Source organism: Myotis myotis, unplaced genomic scaffold (assembly GCF_014108235.1).
Source record: "Myotis myotis isolate mMyoMyo1 unplaced genomic scaffold, mMyoMyo1.p scaffold_m19_p_19, whole genome shotgun sequence".
Classification (NCBI taxonomy): Eukaryota; Metazoa; Chordata; class Mammalia; order Chiroptera; family Vespertilionidae; genus Myotis; species Myotis myotis.
The window spans coordinates 22,577,557-22,604,314 of record NW_023416323.1 but is presented as its reverse complement, the minus strand read 5'-3'; the positions used below and the strand labels follow the sequence as shown (position 1 = coordinate 22,604,314).

General features: G+C 43.6%; 1 protein-coding gene and 1 long non-coding RNA gene across 4 annotated transcripts in view; both read left to right on the top strand.

Annotated features, from left to right (window-relative positions):
• WWOX (WW domain containing oxidoreductase) overlaps positions 1-26,758 on the top strand; it is a 930,714-nt gene that overhangs the window by 491,741 nt on the left and 412,215 nt on the right. The gene's annotated exons all lie outside the window — the stretch shown is intronic.
• Positions 1-26,758, top strand: part of LOC118674134 — a 49,395-nt gene that overhangs the window by 3,639 nt on the left and 18,998 nt on the right. Inside the window, exons 3-4 of one of the 3 annotated variants that reach the window (XR_004973577.1) lie at positions 286-349; positions 15,929-15,999. This is a non-coding gene — a long non-coding RNA (uncharacterized LOC118674134). Of the gene's footprint in view, positions 1-285; positions 542-15,928; positions 16,000-26,758 lie in introns of those variants that run through there. The other 2 variants (XR_004973578.1, XR_004973576.1) reach the window with 2 other exon arrangements.

Below are 26,758 nucleotides of genomic sequence, written 5' to 3'. Positions count from 1 at the left end.
GCTAGGTAGTGTTCTATCTGGGACGTCTCAATTGATTGGAGTGTCGTCCCACACCAAAATGGAGAGGGTTTGATTCCTGGTCAGGGAACATACCTATGTTGTGGTTTGATCCCTGGTTGGGATGCATGTGGGAGGCAACTGATTGATGTTTCTCTCTTACATACATGTTTCTCTCTCTCTCCCTTCCTCTCTCTAAAATAAAAAAAATATATATATCGTATATATTTAAGTGTTTAAATGTTTAACAGCTGATAGATAACTCACTTAATTTTCACTCCTTATCAGGTTTACTTCATTCAAAATAACGGGGGAAGCCAGACTAAGCTTTGAACAAATAAAATTTATCCTGGTTAGTGCCACTAGACTTTTTTATGGGGTTATATACAAGATAAAGTTTATGATACAAAACCAGCAACAGTTGACAAATTGAGGGCACACATACACCAAACGAAATGATTCTTGATATTTGCCATTCTATTGCTTCGTGTTATCAGCAGTGCCTGGAACAGAATGGTCATCAGTTTGAAAACAGGTATTGACAAAATAATTATTCATTTCTATATATTCTTTTAAATTTTGAAAATGAACTGTACGTTAATAAACACTGACTTTATAATCATTCAAAGTGCATATATGTTTTAGGGAGACGCTATATATATCTATAAAATGGTAGTAATTTCATTTGAAGAGTTGATCATGATGTCTACTTCAGATTCCCCGAGTGTCTTAATTAGGCCTCTTTGGATACAAGGAATAGAGTCCTACTCATGTCACCTCCTCTAAAGGTTTATTGTAAGAGATGTTGGCAGCCTAGCTGGGAATGAGGGGCTTCGGTACCTGTCCCCTGTGACCTCTAGCATAGTCACTGTTATCTTTTCCCGACTGGCTGCTTCTGCCACTGTGAGACTCTCTGTTCTCCTCCCTTGCAACTCTGGCTCGCCCACTCTTCTTTTTGCTCATGACAGCAACTAAACTCCATCTTGTGGCATCTTTCCATCAGCTGTCCCTGCTTCAACTCACTCACAGTCTGTTTCCCAATTCCCTGGTGTAGGAATGCACTGGTATGAGTCATCATTTTCATTGGTAAATTGCAAACCAAACTTTTGGATTGACTGCCCTGGGCTCAGGAATAATCAGACCCGAGGCCTATTCAGCTGTACTCAGAGTAGGGAAAGGAGCAGTGTCACGGGGCATGAAGCATGCCCTCTTGGGTAGGAGGGTCCACAGACCATGGCAGTTTTCCTTAGAAAGAGTAAGTGAGTGGGCAGGCATGACTGGTCCCTTCCAGTGTTCTGGGGTTTTGCCATTTAAGGCCAATTGAATTCAAATGGCAGCTGAGCATGTTGAGGCAGATCAAGTCCAGAATTCCTCCTCACCCCACCCATTTGCAGTTGCCTCAGATTTATTATGGGACCTTAATTTAGTGCAAGCATGCCTGCTGGCTCAGGCTGCTCCTCACAGCTGCAAGGTCCCCAGGGTAGAGAGGCCACTCGGAGCCTCTCAGAACCTCCCTTCCTCTCCTCTCCCCCCTGCTAAATGTTAAGAAGGGCCCTTTCCAAGGCGCTGACTTTTGGATGGGGGACAGCAGTTATCTTTCTCCAGGTTCATCTCAATGTCACCTGGTTGGACCTATAATTATAATGGGCCACATTACTTTGAACTATGGAAATGGCACAGTCATCACCTAACTGAGCTTCTCTTTGTTCTCATCTTGTTTTAATGACACTCACATCTTCAAAAAGGAGGGATCTAGGAAATAAACTGGAAATTCACTCCTCTCCAAATTGGAGCATTAAAAAACTCACTAGCATGTATGAGAAACTCAGAAACACACTAGCATTATAGTCTCACACGAGTCTGTGCAAAGTACATCATGGGCTTCATTTGGGACTGTCTCCACTTTGATTGGTGTTCTAGGGTGTCCTCTCCCTCCATACCTGATAGGGACTTGTTACTCTTTGATGCTACTATAACCTGGTCCAGCCCCTGAGACAATGCTCTATATTCTTTGAGTCTCAGCACGGGGACTAGTCAGAGTTTCCGTTCTGATTTTATGACCCCAGGAGGGATGGGAGAGACCTGTGAGGTCATCTCATCTGTCCTCAGCCAGGGTAGGGCTGTTCCCTAATGTTGCAGTCAAGTATTTGGTCCAGTCTCATTTAAAATGACTCAAGTGATGAGGCCCTGGGACCTCCCTTGGGAGGCTATTCTGCAGCCTAATAACTCTCACTGTGAGTTTTTTGTATGTGTCTAATATTCAGAGTCTGACACAATGAGGCTATAAAGAGCTAAGTCTGTTTAAGGTAGCTCTTCACCTAGGAATGATCTCATAATAGTCACTTTTGTTATAAATCTTCATCCAGCAAGGGAGTTATGTGCAAGTTACAATGAGACCTGGGGACTATTTGTCCTAAAATGTAAGAATAGCCCCCAAATGAGAATTAATGATGGAAAGCCACTCCATCTACCAACAGTGCATCAGGCAGTAACTGTTCTGTGTATGTTATAATATTTCACACAGCAATATTTTTTGCTTATGTGGTGTTAAATGCAAAAGCAGAGAAGCTTCTATTGAATGCTTAGCACAGAATTCAGTGTTGCTCTTTGAAACATCTCTGAAAATTGCCTCCCACTGTTTGCCAAGGAACGAGGTTTTGGCCTAGGCCTTTCTCCTGTTCAGGGTCTATTTGTAATCATGGTTGCAGTTAGTGGTGGTGAGTTAATTATTGTTGGGAAAAAAATCTCAGGGTGGGGATGAGACAGGGAAAGGAAGAATGAAGAAAGGAGGAGAGATAAGGACAGGAGAGAAAGAGTAGGAAGAACTGAAGAAATTGGGAATTAGAAAAGGAAACAGAAATAAAAGGAAGGAAGAAAAAGTGGGGGTGGAAGATAGGAATGAAAGAAGGAAAGGAAAAGGAATTGCAGGTAGATTTGGGATCTGTGGGCTGGAGAGACATTCATACCAGTAGTACTCAACGTTTCCTTAAAGTTTCACCCTCTGGATCCTTCCTTTGCTGTAGGAATCTGGTTCTCAAAGCCTAGTTCCCAGAGCAGCAGCAACAGCATCACCTGGGAACTGGTTACAATGCATCTGGTCCCACCCCAGACACCCTGAATCAAACGCTGGGGAGGGGACCCAGCCCTGCAGGTTTTCACAAGCCCTTCAGTGGATCCTGATGCAAGTCCACAACTGATGAGAACCACAGCTGTAGGACATTCTTCTAGGCAGCAAACTGTTTTTAGGAATAACCTGGCAGTTAGAGGGCATTTATATTTATAGGGGCCTCGGCCTCTACCTCTAGCCCTCTGTCGAACCGTTATCTCTGCCAGGAGACAGGCTTCATTTTGGAAATCCACCCAGGAAGGCAAAGTTGGTTCCCCTTGACCACACACCATGCCACAGGTAATATACGGATTCCATATCCCAGCAGCTAGGGCCTGAGCCAGGCGGGTGATGCGGAACATCGGACATATATCTCAGTTCTCATGTTTCCCCCGTTGACACATCACTGTCAATGAGACAGTGGGGATCATTAAAGAGTTTATTTTCATCTTTATTTTTATCATTTACAGCATTTTTCCACTGAGAGTTCTGACCATATAAAAGGTGGTTGATTGAATAACCACCCAAATTAGCACTGTTTCATTTCATCCACATGGTTTTCTTGTCTTGACTGGTGATAGAACAGTAAATTCAAGTCATTTAAGTAGATATTGGAAATATAAACCTAATATATTCTTGATGCTCCTGTGGCATAATTATAATTTAAAATCAAAGTTCTCATATTTGATCACTTTTTTTTTTTTTAGGTTAAAGGGTTGTATTTATTAAAAAGGAGAATTGGAAACGTAAAAGTCCTCCTCCTTCATTTTCAGTATGGACCATTGTTGTTTAAGGATCTGTTCTATTGCTTGCTGATAAATATTTATCATGGTTAAGTGAACAATCATTTGGAGACAGATACCGTTTTATGATGTAGCTTCTCAGGGCGTCCTAATTGTGACACTGCCTCGCTGTTCCATGTTTTATCGGAATATGCAGGCATATACTTTATGAGGTTGGGTAATGAAGAGAGAGAGACCCCAATAAACATATTTGCTAAGAGTAATGGTTATCTATAGCTCAGCCACCCTCCGTTAGCATAGCCTCCATTACACAATACAAGGCAAGCAGTTCATAGCTCAATTAGACCTAACTTGCTTCATTTTTAGGCATTATGTTATTCTAAATTAACACTATATTTCATATTCTCCAGGTCTGACTATTAACCGGATTTTGGAACCTTCAGGGCTTATTATTTAGTAATCCCTGAAGCTCTCAAGTAGGCATTTTTAAATTCGTGCATTATAACAAATTAGAAATTAGCTAGAAAGGCATGTTAAATAACCTACTGCCTTTGTTTTGCTAATTGTGCTAGCAGAAGTAAAAAAGAAAATGCAAGTGAGGTCAGATCTGGGATGGCACAGATGAAGCTGCTACCTGGCTGGTTGCTGATTGTTGCTGAAATAGGGGTTATTCAAATGAGAAAATAATTTTTGAAATCTCTGTGGCATGTCACAGAGCCACATCCAAGCACACAGACCAGGAATTGTTTTCTCTTGGTGCTTTAAGTTTTCTGCAATAAGAATGCATTTCTAATGTAAGTTGTGGAAAAAAAATAAAACAAACAAACAAAAAATGGTGAGGTCTCACTACAGATAAAAGTGATAAGACATGCAGATGCTTTGAAACTGGTGATTCATTAACTCCTAGGAAATATCTCCATGTTTCTTGTTACATGTTCTTCATCCGTAGTTGTTAATCAGAAATAGAAAACTTACCGAAAACCTTAATTCACAAAGATTATTTATGATGAGTCAGTGTATCAGTTGCTCTTTTTCTTTAATATATTTTTTAGGGAAGATTCTGACAAAGCCGACTTTCCCAGGTCTCCATGCACTAACTCACTTCAGTTCTTCTATTTTTCCTTCCTCTATTGCATAAGAAATCACTGTATTTAGAGAACAGAAGATTCTGCCTTCATTGTATACATTTAAACCTTGTCACCTGTGCCTGCCTGGGGGAGGTAAACTACGAGCCACCCCCCCCCTCCCCCATCTGCTCCCTCCAAATATCCCTCCTTCTGGTCCAGAGTCAGTGATCCCAGGGCATCTTTGGCAATATCTGGAGGCGTTTTTGGTTGCCAGGATTTGGGGAAGTGGTGAGAGAGGAGGAGTGATACAGGCATCTAGTAAATAGAGACCAGGTAAAGCTACTCACCATCCTACAGTGCACAAAACAGCCCCCCACATCTCCCCCCTCAAAAAAAAAAAAAGGACTATCCAGCTCCCATATGTTGGTACTGAGAAACCCTCCTCTAGCCACACCTAATTACTGGAAGGTCAGCAACTGTACTTTGCACGTGCAATGCTGTCACCTGCCTAACATTTTCTTTGCTAATTCCTTCTCATGCTTCTGGACACCCAGAGCACCATGTCTCTTTAAAAAACCTTTGCTGACTTCCATAGTGTCCTATGGCAAAGCCTGCCCTCCCTTCTGCCCCAGACACAGATTCTCCTTGAACAAACTTTAGTCTGCTCCTCTGAGCCAGTTCTCAATTAGGCCTTGACCTTGGCCCCATCCTTGTCAGGTCTGCATAGCCCAGTCTCAGCAAGAATCCTGCTAAGTCAGTTTAAAGAGAACCCCTCTACCCTTGACATCTGATCTCCCAAGCCTGCCTGCAGCAAGAATCCTGTTAAGTCAGTTTTAGCAAGAATCCCCCCTACCCTCAGTGTCTCTCCTCTTAGAAATTTTTCATCCATTGATGACGCCCCTCCTCCTTGCCCCTCTCCCCAACTCATGGCTATAATTCCCTGTAGTCTTTATTGTGTTCGGAGTTGTGTCTGATCTCTCTCCCCTATTGGTATGGTCTTAACGCCTATGAAAATATTCCTAAATAAGGTCTTTTGTACTATTTTAACAAATGTCAGAATAATTCTTTCTTTAAAACACCCCACTCACTATGCTGACAACTCTCAGCAGGTCAGGACCATAGATATAGTGCACAGGGTAGTCACCTAAGAAATGTTTGTTGAATGGAGATATGAACGCCTTTGATGGAAATAGGACACATATATCGAAATATTCATAGTCCCAAACTCAAAGGATACACCTTACCTGGTTCTTTGTCTTTTCTCCTCCATCTAGGCATTTTCCAGTACAGCTAGGATGCAAGTATGAATACACTTCTACCCTTAAGTGCCTGAATTATTTAAGCACTGCCAGTGATTCTGTATAAACCATACAGTAGGATGCATTGCATATGCCTACACTTCAAGAGCACCCATCAGCCTACCCTGGATGGCTTGATGCTGTCTCTTAGCATTGTGTCAATACTTGAGTATTTTCGAATATTGCATGCAGCCAAAGCCTTTGTGTTCAGGCTTCTGCAGGCATTATCGTTTGTAAAACCAGTCCCCAATCTATATGTCCAATGCCATTCCTAGACCCCCTTTGATAATCCTCACTGAGCAGACACACTCGATACATCTTCACTAATGGGTTCTGACTTCATAAAATGTATTAATGGCTTCTTTTTGAAAGTAAGAGTGCTTTGAATACAAGTCTTTATTGCTTTAGAAGTTCATAAAGGCAAAAGCAGAGTATTTCCCCTGGTATTTGTACTATAGGGGGATAGACATGCACTGGGGCCCCATGTGTCTATTGTCTGTGATTCCAGATTCAAGGCTGCCTGGTAGAATGTCTATGTCTGATGTTTGTTAGCTCCTTCTTTGCAAAAAACTTGCAATCATTTCATTTGCAAATAGCTTTGTCACATGACAAAGACAACAGAAAGGAAAACTTGAAATTAGCCTACTGGATGCTTTAAAAAGCACCATCTCACTTAATTCTTGCAGCAACCCTGAAGGAGAGAGTTGTTATTAGCGCCCAGGCTGTAGATGAAGAAACTGATGGACTAGGAAGAACCTGTAATTGATCTTGAGCCCTGAAAGAACTCCCAGGTCTTTTCATGGTCCATTTCTCCATCTTGCTCTCAATTATAACACAAATGGAGGAGAAGCAACAGCTTTTCCCTTCAAGACTTTTGGAATATTTGAAAGAATTTCTTAAAGGATGTGGGGAAACCATGGTGCCTTTAGCTGCAATCCTCACCAAAAGGGCAGATTGCCTTTATGGAGCTTTGTTTTCATCAATTCTTCACTTTGCAAGGAAGCACAATAGAGTGATGCCAGCCTGACATCTAGTCATTAAGATCCCCTGCATGTGGGTTCTAAGACATCTAACAAACTCTTACATGCTACACTTGTAGATTTATAGCTATTTCCCTTCAACTATAGGACCATATGCCTGAGTCCCTCATCCCAGTCTTAGGAAACTTTCACTTGAGGACACAATGGGTCACTAGTGGAGCCCCACAAATACGTTATTTATGACCCTTATGAACCAAGAAGACCATCTTAATTTCATCCTTCTTAACTTAGGGTATGAGTATCCCTCATTTCCCCTGGTAGAGGTTATCAGAAGTCACAGGAAATCAACCATATTGTTTAGAGCAAAACAAACACAAATATTATTGAGTAAAATGCTTCTGTTGCATGATTTTTTAGCAATAGAACATCAGACTTTAAGCACCCCACCCCCACCCCTAGGGATTTTCTTTGCTATGAGAGATACGTCTATAGAAGACTTTAAAAGCCCAGCCATGTGGACATCATATTATTCATTTTTATTTGTTATCCAGAGCTCACCAGAAACCTTTTAGGTCTCCTCAGAAGGCTCAGTGAGACATTATAGATGTATATTGCTTTGTTGCAGATAATATGCACCTTGAAAAGCAATTATTTGACCCTCACTCCAGGTTTTTGTCATGGCTCCCCCACCAGACACACACATCCTTGGGTATACCACAGGGGTATCCCTCTACATTCCAGTTCATTTTTCCTCCACTTCCATGATCACTTGCAAGTTTCATTGCAAAGACTTGCTGCCTTCTCTGTCAGCCACCATATATCCCTGTTTTAGTTCTGGTTTTCCAATTTCCCTTTTTCCCAACTGGGGTAACAGGTATATATTGCAGTGGGTACTTATCTTCTTGTGTTTGGTGTGTTTTTTAAAGAAGAGGTGGGGATTTTGTGTGTGTGCGTTGTTTGTTTTGAGGGAGAGGAAGGGGGAGGGATATCGATGTGAGAGCACAGCATCAATTGGCTGCCTCCTACAAGACCCCCACCAGGGATTGAACCAACAACCTGGGAATGTGCCCTAACTGGGAATCGAAGGGCAAACCTTTGGGGCAGTGGACAACACCCAACCAACTGAGCTACCACAACTAGGGCTCCTCATCTTTGTTTAACATGTACATGGAACTGAATATAGTAGTTCCCCCCTTAACCTATGGGGGATACATTTCAAGACCCCCAGTGGACACTTGAAATTTCAGATAATACTGAACCCTATACATACTATGTTGTTGTTTTTTTCTTATACATACATACATACAAACATACATATCTTTTCACTTAAAGGAAGCACTTTATTGCTTCTCTTTAGCGTATCTGAATTGCCAGCATCACACTACTCTTGCGCTTTAGGGCCATTATCAAGTAAAATAAGGGTTGCTTGAACACAAGCTCTGTGATACCAAGACCATAGATCTGGTCACAGAGAAGGCTGCTAAGTGACGAATGGGCAGGGGGTGTATACAGCTTGGACCCAGGGATGACTCACATCTCAGAGTGGAGTGGGATAAAGCAAGATGTTGTGAGATTTCATCAGGCTACTCAGAATGGTACACAGTTTAAAACTTATGAATTGTTTATTTCTGAAATTTTCCATTTAATATTTTCAGACCACAGTTGGCTGTAGGTAACTGAAACAGCAGAATGAAAAACTGCAGTTAAAGGGGGGCTACCATAGACGTAGAGGATAATTTCAGGTGGCAGGCACTCCTCTGGGGCACTGCAGACCATGTGGTCCCCTGGGGACATTTGGCAGTGACTGGAGACATTTTTTTTTGCCACAATATGATAGGCGTGGGGAAGGTGCTGGCATCTAGTAGGCAGAAGCCAGGGATGTTGCTGAATGTCCTATGATGCACAGCACAACCCCTAAAACAAAGACAGCCATCTACAAATGCCAGTCATGCTGAGGTTGAGAAATGCTGATGTGGTAGAAGGTATGATTTCATTCTTCTCTTCACTACCGTCAATTATCAGTCAAGCTGCTAATACCCTTTCTCTTTTTAGTCCAAAGTTGTGGTTTAACGTATGCAAAGTTAGATCATGTGATATTAGACCCAGTCACTGGAGCTCACTGATCTGAGAAATGTACTCTTCTTAGCTGGCAGGGAGGCAGCCGCATTAAAACATGAGGATGTAAATGTAATTTAGAAATGGGAAGATCAGGGCTTGGGGCTGGGGTCAAAGAGGTCACCTGGAGAGCTGAAGTGAGCGTGATCCTGTGTATAAGCTACAGCCAAACTTTTGAGTGTTCCGCCAACGCTACAGAAGAGCTACAACCTTGGGAGGCCTTTCCTCCCTCTCCTCAAACAATACCCTTCACTTTGTCAGGGGAGCAGCCTTCATGGAGAAATGTTAGACAACACGTCAGTCTCGCTTTCCGTGGCTTGCTCCCGCATCCATTTGAAATTCAGTGCAAACCCATAAATTCCACTTTGCTTCTGGGAGCAGCCTGCATGGTGTGTATATTGAGCATTAGAAAAACAGTAAATCCAGCCCATTTATTCACATTAACCAGCAAAGGCAGCCCACATGCCCACGGAAGTGCTGGAAATTACTGACATGGTCTTCTAGACCATGAAAAGATGGAAGCATATGGCAGAATTCATACGTGAACAGATTGCTTTTTCTCATAAGAACGCTTTATTAGAATATCAGCTATTATGGCTTACTGAATGTACTGTTCCTGCTCTTGATTTAAGCCCCGAGTCACCCCACCCCAGTTTTGTTTTTTTTCCCCACTGCATTCTGCTATGTATCTCACACCTACTCCTTGCTGTTTCTAAATGGCCTACTTAAACCTTGAGGTGGGTCCTTCAGTTTCCCATAAATTAATAACACATCTATGAATATTTCCCAGCCAATTTTAGAAGCCCCAGTCTGTTCCAATACGAGGACCATAAAAACGAGGGATAGATAAAGCAAGCTTCTTCTTTCAAATGCTCTTCCAATATGAAGCAAAACATTATTAATCTAGACTGCTTGCTACTTTCATTTTTACCATGTTTGCTGCTCATGGGATTACAGGCACAAAGGTTTCATAAATTTCATATGAAATATGAACATTTGTTGTCAAAATACTGTTAAGCTATGAAAGCCCTGCTAGTACAAGCTCCATTTTTAAAATATTGTTATTATTCTAGTATTTATATCCACAGGCGTTCACATGTTTTGAGTTCTGGGGAGCAAAGCTTTTTCTCCCCCACTTCTTTGTAATTCTCTCTGTGGCACCCCTCCTTTCATAAGTAGGAAACAGGAAATCAGACAGTCAGTGAGTGAGTTTCTGTGCATCTTGCCATATCTGTGATGTCTGCATGCTATGATTTTGGGGGGGACGGGGGGGCACATTGCTGCCCTTATTTGCCATCAGAGCAGCTTGTCTTTCATGCTAGAGGTAGGCCATGGGGGGTTAGCTGACTGCATCAGATAGTACCACCCCCACTCAGGGCCCACCTGTGAGGCTATGGCCTGCCAAGGAGGGTTCAGGGGGCTGGATCAAGATAGCAGAGCCAAGCTGGAAAGGCAGTCTTTGTGGAGAGCAGCCAAGGTCACAGCTGGAAAGAAAACAGCATATTCTAAATCAGAGGGGCTGTGCGTGAAAGGATCCAGGAAATGAGGGCAAAGTTGCTAGCCAAGAGAATCAAGAGCCAGATAGAATTAATCCAGGGCAAAAACAAAGTAAAATCATAAAATGAAATAAAGCCATCCACTGAGCATTGACCAGGTGCCAAATATTTTAATGACCCAGGAACGTGCACCGATATTCTGTGGAAGAGCTAGTGCGACTTTTCACAAGCACTGCACTGAGTCTAGTGGTTCTCAAAGCGGAGTCCCCGAACCAGCAGCAGCAGTATCACCTGGGAACTTGTTGGAGCTGCAAATTGTTTTTGTACTTTTAAATTTAAGTATTAGTTCAATTCTATTACAAAATATGACAGTATAAAACACTCTATTATTTTAGTAGGAAAATGTTGCAGGACGTGGAATCCTATCTAATAAAAGAGAAACATGGTAATTGGCGTACGACCGCTACCCTTCCCATTGGCTAATCAGGGCAATATGCAAATTAATTGCCAGCCAAGATGGCGGCCGGCAGCCAGGCAGCTTGAAACTAACATGAGGCTTGCTTGCTTCAGTGACATAGGACTCCAATGTTCCCTGCCTGCCGCTGCAGGCCTCTGAGCTGCGAGCAACTATGTAACAAACATAGAAGCTAAACAAAACCCCAGAAACCTGCCGGGCTTCAGCCAGCAGGATCGCAACATTGTAAGCAAAGGCCAGAAACCTTCTTTCAGCAGCGGAGGCCTAAGAGCTGGAGCCAAGCCTCAAAGCTAAAGCTGGCCCAGAATAAAAAAAAAAAAGAAAAGAAAAAAAGGAGCGGTTGGAAGCTTCAGTCACCCCCAGCCTGAAAACAGCCCTCAGCTCCTCACCCAGACTGGCCAGGCACCCCAGTGGGGACCCCCACCCTGAAGGGTGTGTGACCAGCTGCGAACAGCCATCATCCCCTCACCCAGGCTGGCCAGGTACCCCAGTGGGGACCCCCACCCTGATCCAGGACACCCTTCAGGGCAAACCAGCCAGCCCCCACCCATGCACCAGGCCTCTACCCTATATAGTAAAAGGGTATTATGCCTCCCAGCACCGGGATCAGCGGAGCCGCGAGGCCTCCCGGCACCAGGATCAGCGTGACGGGGGCAGCGCCCAAACCCCCTGATCGCCCTGCGGCTCTGTGTGTGACAGGGTGCGGCGCCCCAACCCCCTGATCGGCCCTGCTCTGTGTGTGACAGGGTGCGGCGCCCCAACCGCCCCCCACCCCCGGGCCCTGCTGTGTGTGTGACGGGGTAGAGCCATAACCTCCCCATCGGCCCTGCCTTGAGTGTGAGAGTGGCGGCGCCCCAACCCCCTGATCGGCCCTGCTCTGTGGGTGATAGGGGGCAGTGCCCCAACCCCCTGATTGGCCCTGCTCTGTGCGTGACAGGGTACAGAGCCCCAACCCCCCTGATGGGCCCTGCTCTGTGAGTGACAGGGGGCAGTGCCCCAACCCCCCAATCGGCCCTACCCTGAGCGTGACTGAGGGTGGAATCACAACCTCCCGATCGCCCTGCTCTGTGTATGACAGGGGGTGGTGCCCCAACTCCCCAATTGGCCCTGCTCTGAGCCCGATCAGGGGCTGCACCTAGGGATTGGGCCTGCCCTCTGTCACCCGGGAGCAGGCCTAAGCCAGCAGGTCGCTATCTCCCAAGGGGTCCCAGACTGTGAGAGGGCACAGGCCGGGCTGAGGGGACCCCCCCCCCGCCCCCGAGTGCACAAATTTTTGTGCACCAGGCCTCTAGTCCTATATAATAAAAGGCTAATATGCAAATCAACCAAACAGCAGAATGACCAGTCGCTATGATGCTTGCTGACCATGAGGGGGCGACGCTCACTACAGGAGCTGTCTCCTGGTGGTCAGTGCACTCCCATAGGGGAGCGGGGAGCGGGCCTAAGCCAACAGGCAGACATTCTCCAAGGGGTCATGGACTGTGAGAGGGCTCAGGCCGGGCTGAGGGGACCTCCCCCCCAAGTGCATGAATGTCATGCACTGGGCCTCTAATATAGTATAAAGGTATGATTCTGAAACAAGGTTGATTTTCTTTTCTTAGCAGAAAAAAATTAGTCTTTATTAAGAAAACTTAGGAATGCAAATTATTTTTTTAAACTTTATTGTTCAAAGTATTACAATTGTCCTTTTCCCCTACCTTACACCCCCCCCCCCCCAACTCCCATCTTCTTCTCAGGCCTTCCTGCACTATTATTTGTCCATGGACTATGCATATCCTATATAATAAAACCCTAATATGCAAATCGACTAGATGGTGGAATGACCAGTCGCTATGACGTGCACTGACCACCAGGGAGCATATGCTCAACGCAGGAACTGCCCCTTGGTGGTCAGTGTGCTCCCACAGGGGGAGCGCCACTCAGCCAGAAGTCAGGCTCATGGCATGACAGCACTAAGGACCCCTCAGGGGATGTCTGCCAAGGGGTCCCGGACTGTGAGAGGGAGCAGGCCAGGCTGAGGGACCCCTCCTCCCCCAGTTCACAAATGTCATGCACTGAGCCTCTAGTATGCATATAAATTCTTAGTTTAGTTTCTTCCCATTCTCCCCACCGCCCCCCCTTCTGAAATACATCAGTCTGTTGCATGTTTCAATGTCTCTGGATCTGTTTTGTTCTTCAGTTTATATTGTTCATTAGATTCCACATGTAAGTGAGATTATGTGGTACTTATCTTTCTCTGACTGGTTTATTTCACTTAGCATAATACTCTGCAGGTCCCTCCGTAAGATGCAAGTTCTTGAGCCCCACTCCAGAACTACTGCATCAGAACCTCTGTGTCAGGGAGTGCCCTCTGCTGTGAGAAGCCCTCCCCTTGTTGCTGATGCTTGATCAAGTTTGAGCTGCAGCAGGACAGGCAGGGAGCAAAGTTGGAATCAAAAATATGGCACCACTGCCTGTGGGCTGCATGCCTATGCGCAGGTCTTTTAAACCTGCCGCTTCCTCCACAAAGGGGATAATACTGCCTGTCTTTCTGACCTCACAGGGGTCCTCTGGCCATGAGATAGCTGCTCAGGTCTCTGTTGCCATTACTGCTTGCCAGGCGGCATGCTAAGCACTCATTTCAGATACTCTTCATCTTGATCCTGACAATAACCCAGGGAGTAGGTATTATTATTAACCCTGATTTAGCATTGAGGAAACCTAGATGAAATGCAATCTGCCCAGAGCCATGCTACTGGTAGGCAGGAATCACTCCAGGTCTTTCATTTCAAAGCTCATGCTAATCACCGAGTTGCTACATTATTTTACTAGATCAAGAGAGTGAGAGTGAGTTTGAAAGGGCTTTATGAATTATAAATGCTATGTGAAATAATAAAGTGGTGTTATCATTGTCATCATTATACACATACACATTCACACATATTTAAAATGATCTCTCACATTGGCATCCTCCCCAGAGCTTTCTCTCTGGCATAGGAAGGTCCCCTTTTTCAAATTCACAATCTGAACCAGGTCAAACAACACAGATTGGATCTGGATTCAGGCATAGGTGACTGTGAAGACACGGGCTTGATTCTTGAGTGCTCTCACTAGATTTACTACTGAGAAGCAGGGAGGAGCAGATTTAGATTATTAATGGGGGTTTTTGATGGCTTTAGGGTGGCCTTTGTCAGCAGAAGAGAGTGTCAAAGGTTTACCTAGATGTTTAAAATTAAAATTCATTTCATTCACTCTATACATTTCAAGTCCTAGCTCTTTTCTAGGCTTTCAAATTCACTTTACAATTCTTATCATTCTGTTTACAAGCCTGACAAATTTTAGCAGTCATTTTTTAGGCATTCTAGAATAAGGTTTATCTCATTTATGCATTTAGGTAAAGACTTTTATTTTTTTTATTTTTATTTTATTTTTTTAAATATATTTTATTGATTTTTCACAGAAAGGAAGGGAGAGAGATAGAAAGTTAGAAACATCGATGAGAGAGAAACATCGATCAGCTGCCTCCTGCACATCTCCCACTGGGGATGTGCCCGCAACCCAGGTACATGCCCTTGACCGGAATCGAACCCGGGACCCTTCAGTCCGCAGGCTGACGCTCTATCCACTGAGCCAAACCGGTTTCGGCAAGGTAAAGACTTTTAAAATAGTAAGCTGCATGTGTACATTTAATATTTTACTTTCCTTTTCAAGTACTTTTACTGATAAACTTCCCAGTCATATAAGTAATTTGTGTGAGTGTGTGTGTGTGTGTGTGTATATATTATCAAATATATATAATTTCAAATATAATGAACCTTAAGTTTTCTTAATGTTGTGACACTTTTTAAAATATAGTCATATTTCACCTTACAATCACAATTCTGTAGTGATTACTATTTACACATTTAAAATGGAAACTATAAGATTAATTTATACTTTTCAAATGGGGTCAACAGACATTTTCTGTAAAGGGTCAAGTAGAAGCTATTTCTGGTTTTGTAGTTCATATAGTCTCTGCCCCAGCTATTTAACTCTGCCTTTGTATGAAAGTAGCCATAGACAGTAATACATAAAGGAATAGACCTGGACGTGTTTCAATAAAACTTTATTTATAAAAACAAATGGCAGGCCAGACTTGACTTATAGTCCATAGTGTGCCAACTCCTGCTCCCAAAGGTCAAACTTCAAACATTACAAATTCATATGACCCATGTGAAAATGTACCAATACAGTAGCATTATTTCTCCCATTTTGATTATTCAATATTTTTATGTATAATTCTAATATGAAAATAATACTTTTGTATTTAACTGAATGCAGTTTGGCTGCCTTTAGAATTAGTTTCTGCCATATCAAGCTGTGTGGCCTTTGGCAAGTAATTTAACCTCTCTGTGCTAATCCTATTCATTTTTAAAGAAGGATATGCTAGTAAGTCTTCCTGTGTTTAAATCATATCTGTGCACAAGGGAAACATTTGTGTTATACCAAACAATATTGGAGTTAGCTTGCCATGTAATAAATGTTCCATGTGCTTTCTCAGCATACACAGGTTTCTTCACAACCAGGGAGGCTTCTGGCACAGATGTGAACTTGTTTCTCATGCTTTCCTGAACTTCTAGGACAACCACTTTACTATAGAGACTCTGATTATCAATGATTCTATTTCTTAAAGGGAACAGATCACTATTCTCTCTGCTCACTGACATCGGCACCCTCCACCAGATGGCATCTAACTCAGTTGAGGTTTGTTTGCATTTCCTTGGGCTCTTCTATGTAATTTTCTGGCCAACTCCTTATCAGCTTTGAACTTGATGGAATTCTGTACTCTGTTCGTATACATTTTGCCTCTCCAGATCACAAAATATTATTGGCGTATCTCACATGGAGTCATTTGACTTGCAGGCACATCTCAGACAGTGGTGCTTAGCTGAGAGTGCCACTGTCCCCTCCCTGCACAGTTGGCACTCCCAATCATCACAAGGTAACCAGGACGGCCCTAGCCTTGGAGAAGAGAGGGGGCTAGGGAGACAGGATGCAGTGTGTGGGTGGTCCCTACAACAGAGAAATGTCCTTCCTCAAGGACTATGACAGGGCTATGCCAGCACTCAGGTGTCTCCCCTCTGTCAGACAGGGCCATCCCTCACTGTGCCACCGTCATCTTATCTGTTGTACTTCTTGTGGCATTTCTGGGCCTGCAGTAAGCCTGGCCACAGCCACCTCATGGTCACACTGGCCATGGCCTCTGGAGTCTGAAATTTGAACCCAGGTCTGCTTCCTTCCATTTCGCCCCCACCTCCCTTCACCCATCCCTTTCCACAATTCTTCACCCTCCACCTCATCTCTCCGCCCATCTCCCTCACTATCTCCTTCTATTCTGCGTGAGGAACTTGGGAACTAAGAGAAGAGCTTAAAGAAAGCACACAAAGGGGATGTGTATTGTAAGCCAAGGTGTTATATTAAGGGCCCTTCAGAATTGGGTTAAGGACACTGGCCGAATGAGATGGAATCTGATGTGAGCCATCACTTGGGGCTGCAGCTTGAGCTCCTCTCGGTGACGGCAGTGTTCCCAGTGATAGAGCAGGAAGGGAAAGGTCCTGACAACCCGGAGCTAGTAGGCAGCGGAGCAGGTGAAATGATTTAATCTCTAGGTAGAAAGCTAAAGGTAAAGAAAAGGAATTGAGAATGGTATGGAAAGATCTAAGAGAAATTGGATTTTAAAAATGTCTTTTCCTTTTTAAAAAATTTTATTGAATTTTTTAGGTGACATTGGTTAATAAAATTATATGTTTCAGGTATGTAATTCTATAATACATCATCTGTATATTGTATTGTGTGTTCACCACCCAAAGTCAAGTCTCCTTCTGTAAGCATTTTTACCCCCTTTACCATCTTCTGTCAGGAATTCTGTGTGTGTTCACATTTTCCGAGCATACTAGTATTTAGAGATGAGTGGTGTCTCTGGGGTTGGGAAGTACTTGGGGCAGTGTTCCTCCCTGCTTCTTGTTGTTCTTAATTCTCAGCTCGGATATTTTTCCATTGATTTTTAGAGAGAGTGGAAGGAAGGGGGAGAGACAGAGAAACAGATGCTGAGAGAGACACATGGATTGGTTGCCTCCTGCAGGAGCCCCAACCAGAGCCAGGGGCAGTAACTGCTTAATGGGTCTGGGTTTTCTTTTTTTTTTTTTTTTTTTTTTTTTAAAAAAAAATATATATTTTTTATTTCAGAGAGGAAAGAAGAGCGAGAGAGAGATAGAAACATCAATGATGAGAATCACTGGTCGGCTGCTTCCTGCACGCCTCTACTGGTGATCAAGCCCACAACCTGGGCATGTGCACTATCCTCTGAGCCAAACCTGCGAGGGCTGCTCCTTTTTTAATCCCACTGTGCTCACTGCAGGAGAAAGGGACTGGACTGGGGTTGAGACCTGAGGCCTTCGCAACAGCAGGCACCTTTCTGCCTCTCCACATCTCAGCATCAAACACCTGCCCCAAACCCTCCCTTGTAAGTCAACACAGGAGAACTTGCTGCTTTTTCCTGAGGGAATGAGTCTCAAAAGCCAATCTCTGGAATTATAGGATCCAGCAGTGATTAGTGGGAGCAGGGAAAGCTTCCCGGAGGATGGGGCATTGGGCTAGGGGCTGGAGGGACTTGGGCTTTAACCAAGGGGAGGTTCAAGAACTGGGAGGGGGAAAGGAGGACACAAATGTCAACTTTTTTCTTCCCCTCTTCCCTGCTCCTTCCAGCCTGGAGCCTGTCCCTTCTCTCCGTGTCATAGCTACCCTATGTCATAGCTACTGTCATCACTGTGGCAGCCCATCCACCTTGTTTGCCACCTGTCCTCAGGTCTGCTTCTCCTTTCCTCTCCTGTGAAAACTACTGACAAGTAGAACTTAGAATCTTCATAGAGGAGATTAAAAAAATCCCAGAAACTCCAAATGCTTGAAATTGGGGAACAGGGAAAGAAAACCCAAAATAGGTTTCCAAGTATCCCACTGACTTTGACTTCCTAAAAGGGAAGAATTTGCCTTATTTTTTTAATGCTCTGAATTTTTGGCATGGTTGTGGGCAAAGAGGCAGGTTTAACAGAATACTCTACAGACATATAACTACAATCATTTTATTCTTCTCAATCTCAGTGGCAAGGAGCTTGTGAACTTGACTTTTATTTTAAATTGGGGTAAACTATGCATACCATAAATTTACTATTTTGTAAATGTACAATTATTGGCATTAAGTGCATTTACATTGTTGTGCAACCATCAATCTACTCACTGTGGTGGAAAGGGGCAGTTTGGGAGTGTTGGGGGTTTTTGTGTGTGTGTTTTTTAATATTTTATTGGCTTTTTTACAGAGAGAAAGGGAGAGGGATAGAGATTTAGAAACATCGATGAGAGAGAAACATCGATCAGCTGCCTCCTGCACAACCCCCACTGGGGATGTGCCCACAACCAAGGCACATACCCTTGACCAGAATCAAACCTGGGACCCTTCAGTCCGCAGGCCGGCACTTCATCCACTGAGCCAAACCAGCCAGGGCTGTTTGTTTGTTTTTTAATATATTTTTATTGATATCAGAGGTGAAGGGAGAGGGAGAGAGAGATAGAAACATCAATGATGAGAATGATCAATCAGCTGTCTCCTGCATGCCCCCAAGGGTGACAAGCCGGCGACTGGGGCATATGCCCTAACCTGGAATAAAACTTCGACCTCCTGGCTCATAGGTCTATGTTCAACCACTGAGACATGCCAGCTAGGCAGTTTGGGAGTTTCTTTTTAACCACAAGCAGCTGTGTTACCCTCAGACAGTGATCTAACCTCTCTGAACTTCAGTTTCTGTCCATAAGATGGGAACAAATAAATGGTTTTTGATTTGAACTTAGTTAGACCACTGTAGGGGGCGCTCTAGAGTTTTCTCATCTCCAGCACAAGGCCCACCTTTCCTTCTCATTTGTCTGCATCTCCATGATTCTTGGTTTTATTTTTCATTTGTATAATGTATAATACATGCAGCTCCAAGAAGACATTTTTTATAAGTACAGTGTGACTGCCCACTATTACTCAGTAACTCGTTAGGCATTGACGGGTTGATGTGAGGAGCACCCCAACTCGGTATCTATTGCTGTTCCCGCCATACAGTTTACAGAACTCTAATCCATAAAAGCTGTTTGAAATTTCCATTAGGAACTTTGCACAAGTGGTTAAAATTAGTCATGCATTCTTGGTCTAAACGGCAGGAAGGGTATCTTTACTGTGAAAATGATTATGACATGTTAAAACTGTGTAATAGTAAGCAGACAGTTTTCCGAGCTGCTGGGTGAGTTCTAGAAATGCTCTATTTATTTTCTCTCTATTGACTTCTTTCTTTCAGGCAAGACTGCCAGCGCGTTGATTTGGAAAACAACTGAGGCCCAGCAACCCCACAGCATTGCATTATGTGCTTCATTTTTAAACAGGGCCAACTCTTTTATTTTTGTTGTTGTTGTTTTAATTGCTTCTTCTTCCTCTAAAACACGAAGTGCCCTTGTTTTTAAAGAGGGAGCCTTAAAAAAATAGCAACAGCCCTGGTTCTCTGACCCTACCCCTCATTTGACATTTCTAGAAGTACCACATGACCTCTAAGGTTGGGCAAAGGCAATGGCTTTGGGGTACGGAAAATCTGCTGCCTGGGTTATTTAGTTACTTATTCCTTTTTAGTGCAGCAGTGTTTTTGGTGTTAGAGAGAAAGGCTGTGATTTTCTTTGATATTAAAAAACCAACCACTTACATTTTCCAAAGCCATTTGCATTCAGTCTGACGGCCGCTAAAAATGTATGTGGATTTTTCATCTGAGAGGTTTTCTCTATGCATATTGTTTACATTTATCAAACCTTGTCCTGCCCAGTACTTTATATTCATTGTAGCTTCCGGACCTAGCTGACAACATGGTCTATGTGAAAAACAAAACAAAACAAAGCAAAGCACAAAGAGTCAAAAGGTCTTCTTCTGAGAGAATATGAAAAGGGAAGGCAAATGTGGCTTTGAAAATGGGCAGTGTTCCTGAGTGGAGGTTCTGCCTTTGTTCTGTCATCAGTTTGTCAGTTGTCAATCAAGCTCCTCCTCCCCCTTCAGCACTTGCTAAGCTAATGGGAGAACCCAACTCTGGCTCTGCTCTGAACCTGCAGTGTGTAGACTACAAAATCTAGGAGGATTTTGTGTAAATAAATAAAGTAACAGGAAAGAACTGGAAAAAGCTGATATTGTTTGGGATCACCAAAAAAAACACAGCTTAATTTTTTTTGTGGGGGGGACTTTCTTGCTTTTGATTCTTTACATTTGCTGACTTTGTAAAATGCCATTTATATGTTGCTTTTGTGAGCACTTACATTAAAAACTAGAACATGAAAAAACCCTATTCCTGCAATTTTGCTACTTTGCCACCAGGTGGTAGTAGTGTATCTTAATTAAGGAATCTGACTTGGTACCTATAGGCATTCATTTATTCATTCACAAAATAACATTTGTTTAGTATGGAGCATGATTTAGATGCTGTGGATACAGCAATGACTAAGATAGGTATTCTCAAGAAGCTTACATCTAGTGGTATATACTTTGTCTGCAGTCAGAAATGGAAGGGTTTGGGGGATTGAATTTACCCATATTTGATCATAAATACAATCATACCTTGTTTACACAAATGCATTTTAACACATTTCCATTTGTTCAAACTCCATGTTTAATAATGTTATCAAAAAGGAAAATACCTTAGATACATATGTGTCTTCTTTGGCTAGTTTTTCCTCATTTCGACCCTATATTATTTTTCAGATAATCAGGGCCAGCTTTTTGCCTTTAATACACACACACACACACACCCTTAGACACATTTATTATTGCTTTCCAGTGCCAGGCTAAAGCTTCTGGGGCCATTTTCTGCCTCTGCTGTTGATTAGGCATTTTCTCTAACAACCTCGTCTTTGGAGGCGCCTGAGCCCGTCGTGATTCCATCTCACCTTCCTTTCTCTCTACTGGTATAGTCAAGGGCTCCATCTGTAACCTTCTCTGGACCCTCACTTGTCTCCTTTTCAATCTTTATTTTTCTTTCTGAATCTTTTCATTTGTCAACTAGAAAGGAGCTGCAGGGGAGGATCAGGAGAACTCAGCATCTCCCAAGCAACTCTCTGGCTTGGTACTTGGTCCCATATGCCTGAGAAATAGGTGTCTGTCTGTCCAATTTTGAAAGCACTGGATATTCATCCAGGAGAGGGAGGACCCTCTTGGCCATCCTTTCTCAAACCTGACATGTCCTTTGTGATCCCTGTTCACACATGGTGCTGATGTGATCCTCGCCTTCTCAGAAGGTTCTTCCTGGCCCCTGGCCCTACCCTTGCAACTGACTTAGATACAAACTGCCTTGGGAAGTGAATCAGTTATCCAGTAGAACCAAAAAGAACATATCCCATGTAAACTATTGGATAGTTTACACAGAAGATAAGCTTGTTTCCTTTCAGGAACAAAGTATTGCCCTGGCCATGTGGCTCAGTTTGTTGAAGCATCATTCGGTACAGCAAAAAGTTGTGGGTTCAGTTCCTGGTCAGGGCACATAACTAGGTTGTGGGTTTGATCCCTGGTCGGGGCAAGAGCAGGAGGCAACCTATAGATGTTTCTCCCTAGCATTGATGTTATTTCCCTTCTCTCCCTCCTTTCCTGTCTCTAAACTTCTGGGGTGATGATGTTTTTAGTAAAGAAAAGGAAGAATAAATTGTTTGCATAATTGACCTACTGGTTTGTCACTAGAGCCTTGCTGCAGTGTTGATTCTGGTCATTCAAATAGTCTAAATCAGGGGTCCTCAAACTTTTTAAACAGGGGGCCAGTTCACTGTCCCTCAGACCGTTGGAGGGCAGGACTATAGTTTAAAAAAAAACTATGAACAAATTCCTATGCACACTGCACATATCTTATTTTGAAGTAAAAAAACAAAACGGGAACAAATACAATATTTGTATTTGCATGTGGCCCGTGGGCCGTAGTTTGAGGACCCCTGGTCTAAATGTTAAGGGGCTTAAGTTTCTCTTCTCACCCTGTCCCCACCCCTTGCCCCTTTCATAATAGTACTCATTTGAGGACTAAAGCATTCCACAGATATCTTAAAAAGCACTGTAGTCAGACTAAACCTGCATGCAGAATCTATATTTCCCCCCAACATTTGTGTAAAACCCCCCAAAATTTGAAAATCGGTGTGCAGTGTATGAAACATCAGCAAGGTGTGTGTGTCTGTGCCTCCTCACCTACAGCATCACATACGTCTTTTACACACACCCACTCGGCACTGGACACATCTCCATGGGCTACCTGCTGCCGCTTCCTTCTCTCCGGAATGTTGGCATGGGAAGCCCGTGAGTCGGGAGCGGAGTGGGAGAGGCGGGCCAGGGTGCTCCAGTCAGTGGTGCGCCCGTGTTTCAGGCTGGAGGACCTCCTCCCATATTCCCTACTTGGTGCTCTGTTGTATTTGTTGATTGAGAAGTATGTGGGAATATAAGGCCACTCTATGTTAATTACCTGAAATAATTTAGGAATTTGTTGGTTAGTGTGTTTACCTACATTAAAAAAAAGATTGATAGTTTCTTCATACTAATTGTGTACCAAGTGAGATAATGCTTTTATATAGATGATCTTAAATATTGTTCCCTACAAGTCTTATGGGCTCTCCTTATCCCTGTTGTGTAAACTGACTGTTCAAGGACATTAAGTGCTTGCCTGAGGTTAGAGAGCCAGGGTGTGGTCACACCAGGACGTGCACCAACGTGGTCTAAATGCTGGAGACAATGCTCAGAACACATCGGGAGTTTGCAGCCCGGAGTACTCAGCATCCGCAGATTACTATTACCATCTCAAACACACACACACACACACACACACACACACACACACACACACACACACCGGGAGGATAATGAATATAGAAGTTGCTTATTCTCAGCTGCTACTGTGTGGGAATCTGGGACACCTCTCACTGGGAAGCACCCAATTCAGACTTCAGGGGCCTGAGACCATCCTTGAGAAGGCACTCTCCTCCGAAACCTGGCAGTGTGGGTTCGAGAGGACACAGGGCCCTGCAGGTGCTGCAGTGGGTGTGCACAGGGAGTGGAGGAGACTCCCCACTTCCTTCTGGGAATAAAGAAGATACCCCAACACTCCCTATAACCTGAAGACTTAGGGACAAACCCCCCCTTCCCATCCTCATCAGGCTCTGCTGTAAAATTAGGTGCACATTAAGGTGAGTGTCTATTCTAAAGTGTCTATAAACAAGCAAGCAAAACCACAGACATGAAAAGGAATGATACTTTACGGCTTACAAAACATGCTGACGTACATTATTTGATTCTCACTACAACCATGTAAACTAGGCAGGTATTATTTCTGCAGTTAGTTTCATTCATGGATGAGGAAACTGAGGCTCAGAGAATTATGTTATCTTTCCCCATCACATACTACTAGCTAGTAAGTAAGACTCAGTCTTGGTTTTTCGACTTCTACTCCTAAAGCTAGCCTTGCCAGATAATATATAGGACATCCAATTATTTTTGGAGTTCAGATAAATAACAAATCATTTCTTAGTATAAGAATAGCCCATGAGATATTTGGGACATATGTATTCTGAAAAAAAATTGTATGGAATATACTTATACTAAGAAATTATTTGTTGCTTGTCTGGCATTAGAATTTAACTGTGCGTCCTGTGTTTTTATTTGCTAGATCTGGCTGCTCCCTATGACATCCTTTTGTTTCTTATCCTTGCTACCACCGTCTTGAGATCATTCTATGACTCAGTATCTACCTTGGGAAATAATTTTTGAAGTTACTCCTTATTAAACCTGCTAAAAGCTTTTGGTACCTAGTATGTTACTACAACACCTTACAACCATCTTGAAAGTGGGAGTAATCACCCCTTCCCAGATGAGACAACTGGACCCAGAGAGGTTAAGCAACTTGCTCAACACCTTACAGCTAATAAAGGTAGATTAGAACCACGACCTCTGCCTCCAAGGGCATTTATTATTATCTATTCTCCAAAGTAACTTTTTTAATTATAAAGAAAAATGGTGTTTACAATCAGTCATAGAGGCAGACAGCTCCTTGGGGGAGAACCCAGGTGTTGGCCATTAAAAAAATCTGCCACAGGACCCAGCAAAGACTTTCCGCAGAGCACACCCTCAGCACAGACCTGTTTGCTGACTGATGTGTTTCAAGAGCAATTCAAAAAAAAGGCGAGAGTTGAAAACTCAGTGTCGTTTACACGTGTATTTTGCCCTAGATGTGTTTTAAATTTTGTCAGGATCATAAACTGTGTTTCAAAACATGAAGATAAATTGGCCCTCTGACCTCTTATGAGATGACATAATTCATCTGAAAGGTTTATCGCCCTGCGCAGTCAGTTCCCAGGTCCCTACTATTCTTCCCATTCTTTCAATGCCATTAAAAATAGAAAGGGGAGGGAAAGGTGAGGGTGGGAACTGGCGTGGAATGCAGCACTGAAGGGCCCCCAGCCCTCCTGTTAACACAATACTTTTATCCTGTAATCACAGCCTGCGGGAGACAAAATAGCAATTCATCTGGAAAACGAGATTAACTCATTTAGGCTAAGCAGTGATCACAGAGAGAAGCTGTTGGTGTCTGGCAGAGGGAAAGCCCAGGGATTCTCAGCCACGCTGGGGCGGGGGCTCGGGGAGCGGGCCCAGCCTGCTGGAAATCGTCAGCCTTGTCAGGGTCCACCTTGGTGAGCTATGGATATTGCAAAGGGATTCCATTCATCTCTGCCACAGCCCTCTCATCTGATAAAGACTGTGTACAGGCTTTTCTTCGTTAGAACATCTCCCGAACCACTTGCCTGTCCCTGCGGCTCTGCTGGGAGCCTCTCGAGTGAAGGACCCGTTGTGTCCTTCGGGTTTGGGCCTGGTCAGGAGGGATAAGGACAAACCACTGTGCCATCTGCACTTGTTGGTTCACACAGAATTTGCTCTGTGTCAGGCCTCTGGTTCCAAAGCCAGCCAGGGCGAGGAGCAGTTGTTTATTTTATGCTATTTCATGTGTTTCTTTCCCTGGCAGTGACTTTGCTGGGGGGGGGGGGGGGGGGGTTTCCCCCATTGACTTGCTCGTCTTTCCCACCTGGAGCCCTGAAAACATGTTTTCTACCCAATGGCCTGTGCATTTGGGGTGGCTGGGGACTCATTTCCAGAATGGCCTTGAGAGTCAACAGATTGCACACACAATTAACTGCCGGGAGACTTGCGTGGGGAAGCAGCCCGTTCCAGCCATGGAATGGCCACCTCTGGCCTCTGTGTGGGCCCCCCGTGCACACCCACCCCGCCATGCCTTTCCGTGTTACTCCTCTGTGTTGCCCACACCTGGTAGATGACAGCTCACCCATTCTGTTGATGCAGTTAAAGCTAAGGGACCTTGGGTTGTGTGTATTTCTCATCTCTCTGCACAATTCTATTTTCTGCTTGTTCATTTACTGGCATCTGGACCACAAGTAACTTATCTGTGTGCCTATGCCTGATTTTGGGGCCTAATGACCACACAACAGGAATTTTAGAAAGCAGACGGTCCAAGTCATAATAGGAGAATATTGCAAATGAGTTTCGTTAAAGCCAGCTAAATTAGGCAAAGATTCTAAGCGTCTGGCTTTTTTTCTTGCTAGTCTGGCCTGTGCATGATAGAGAAGCAACTATATTGTGAAACCTGCAGTGTTCATGTAAATTGTTTGTAATATTCAAAGTGATGTGGATGTATATACATTTTAAAATATATCACTATCCCTTTCGAAGAAATTTACCATTTCTGGGGCTTATCCAGTGGTAGCCTGGCTGAATAATTGCTTCAACAAATAGGAGCAGGTTGCTCGTATGAGACTGTTACAAGTGCTTTGGAGGGAAATTTTAACACTAAATAGCTGCAGACATTCAGAGCTGTGTTGAATATTTAACAATTTTTTTTGTGGACCCATCAACTAAGAAGACTATCAATTTTAGAGCATACAGCTGTTCAGGAATAATAGTTTGAAAGACCAGCCCCAAAGATCTTGGTGATTAAAGTCTGAACAGATGACGGGATGATAAACCTTAACGCTTAAAAATGTGTTTTTATAGTCCAGTCCCCGTATAGTATCGTCTGATAAATGTGTTTGCGACAGACAGACCAAATGAAAGAACCTTCCATAAGGGGGCCCTGCACGGTTTGAATATAAATATTCGTTCTGATTCCCCTGTTAGTGATTGACTAGGAGTATTGATCAACGTTAAAGCGTGAGCACACCGGAGCCTCCTCGAAGCCTGCTGCACACACACTTTCACTTATAAACACATGAGTATTGATCACAGTCATTCCGTAAACATATCTTACACATTCCCTCTGTGCACACGCCACTTAAATGAATTCAAATCAAGAACAAAGCTCCCTCAGAAAGGGGAGAGCATCTCCTTTAGCAGCTGCCCTTTGGACCCGAAATCATCTGTGACCTGTGC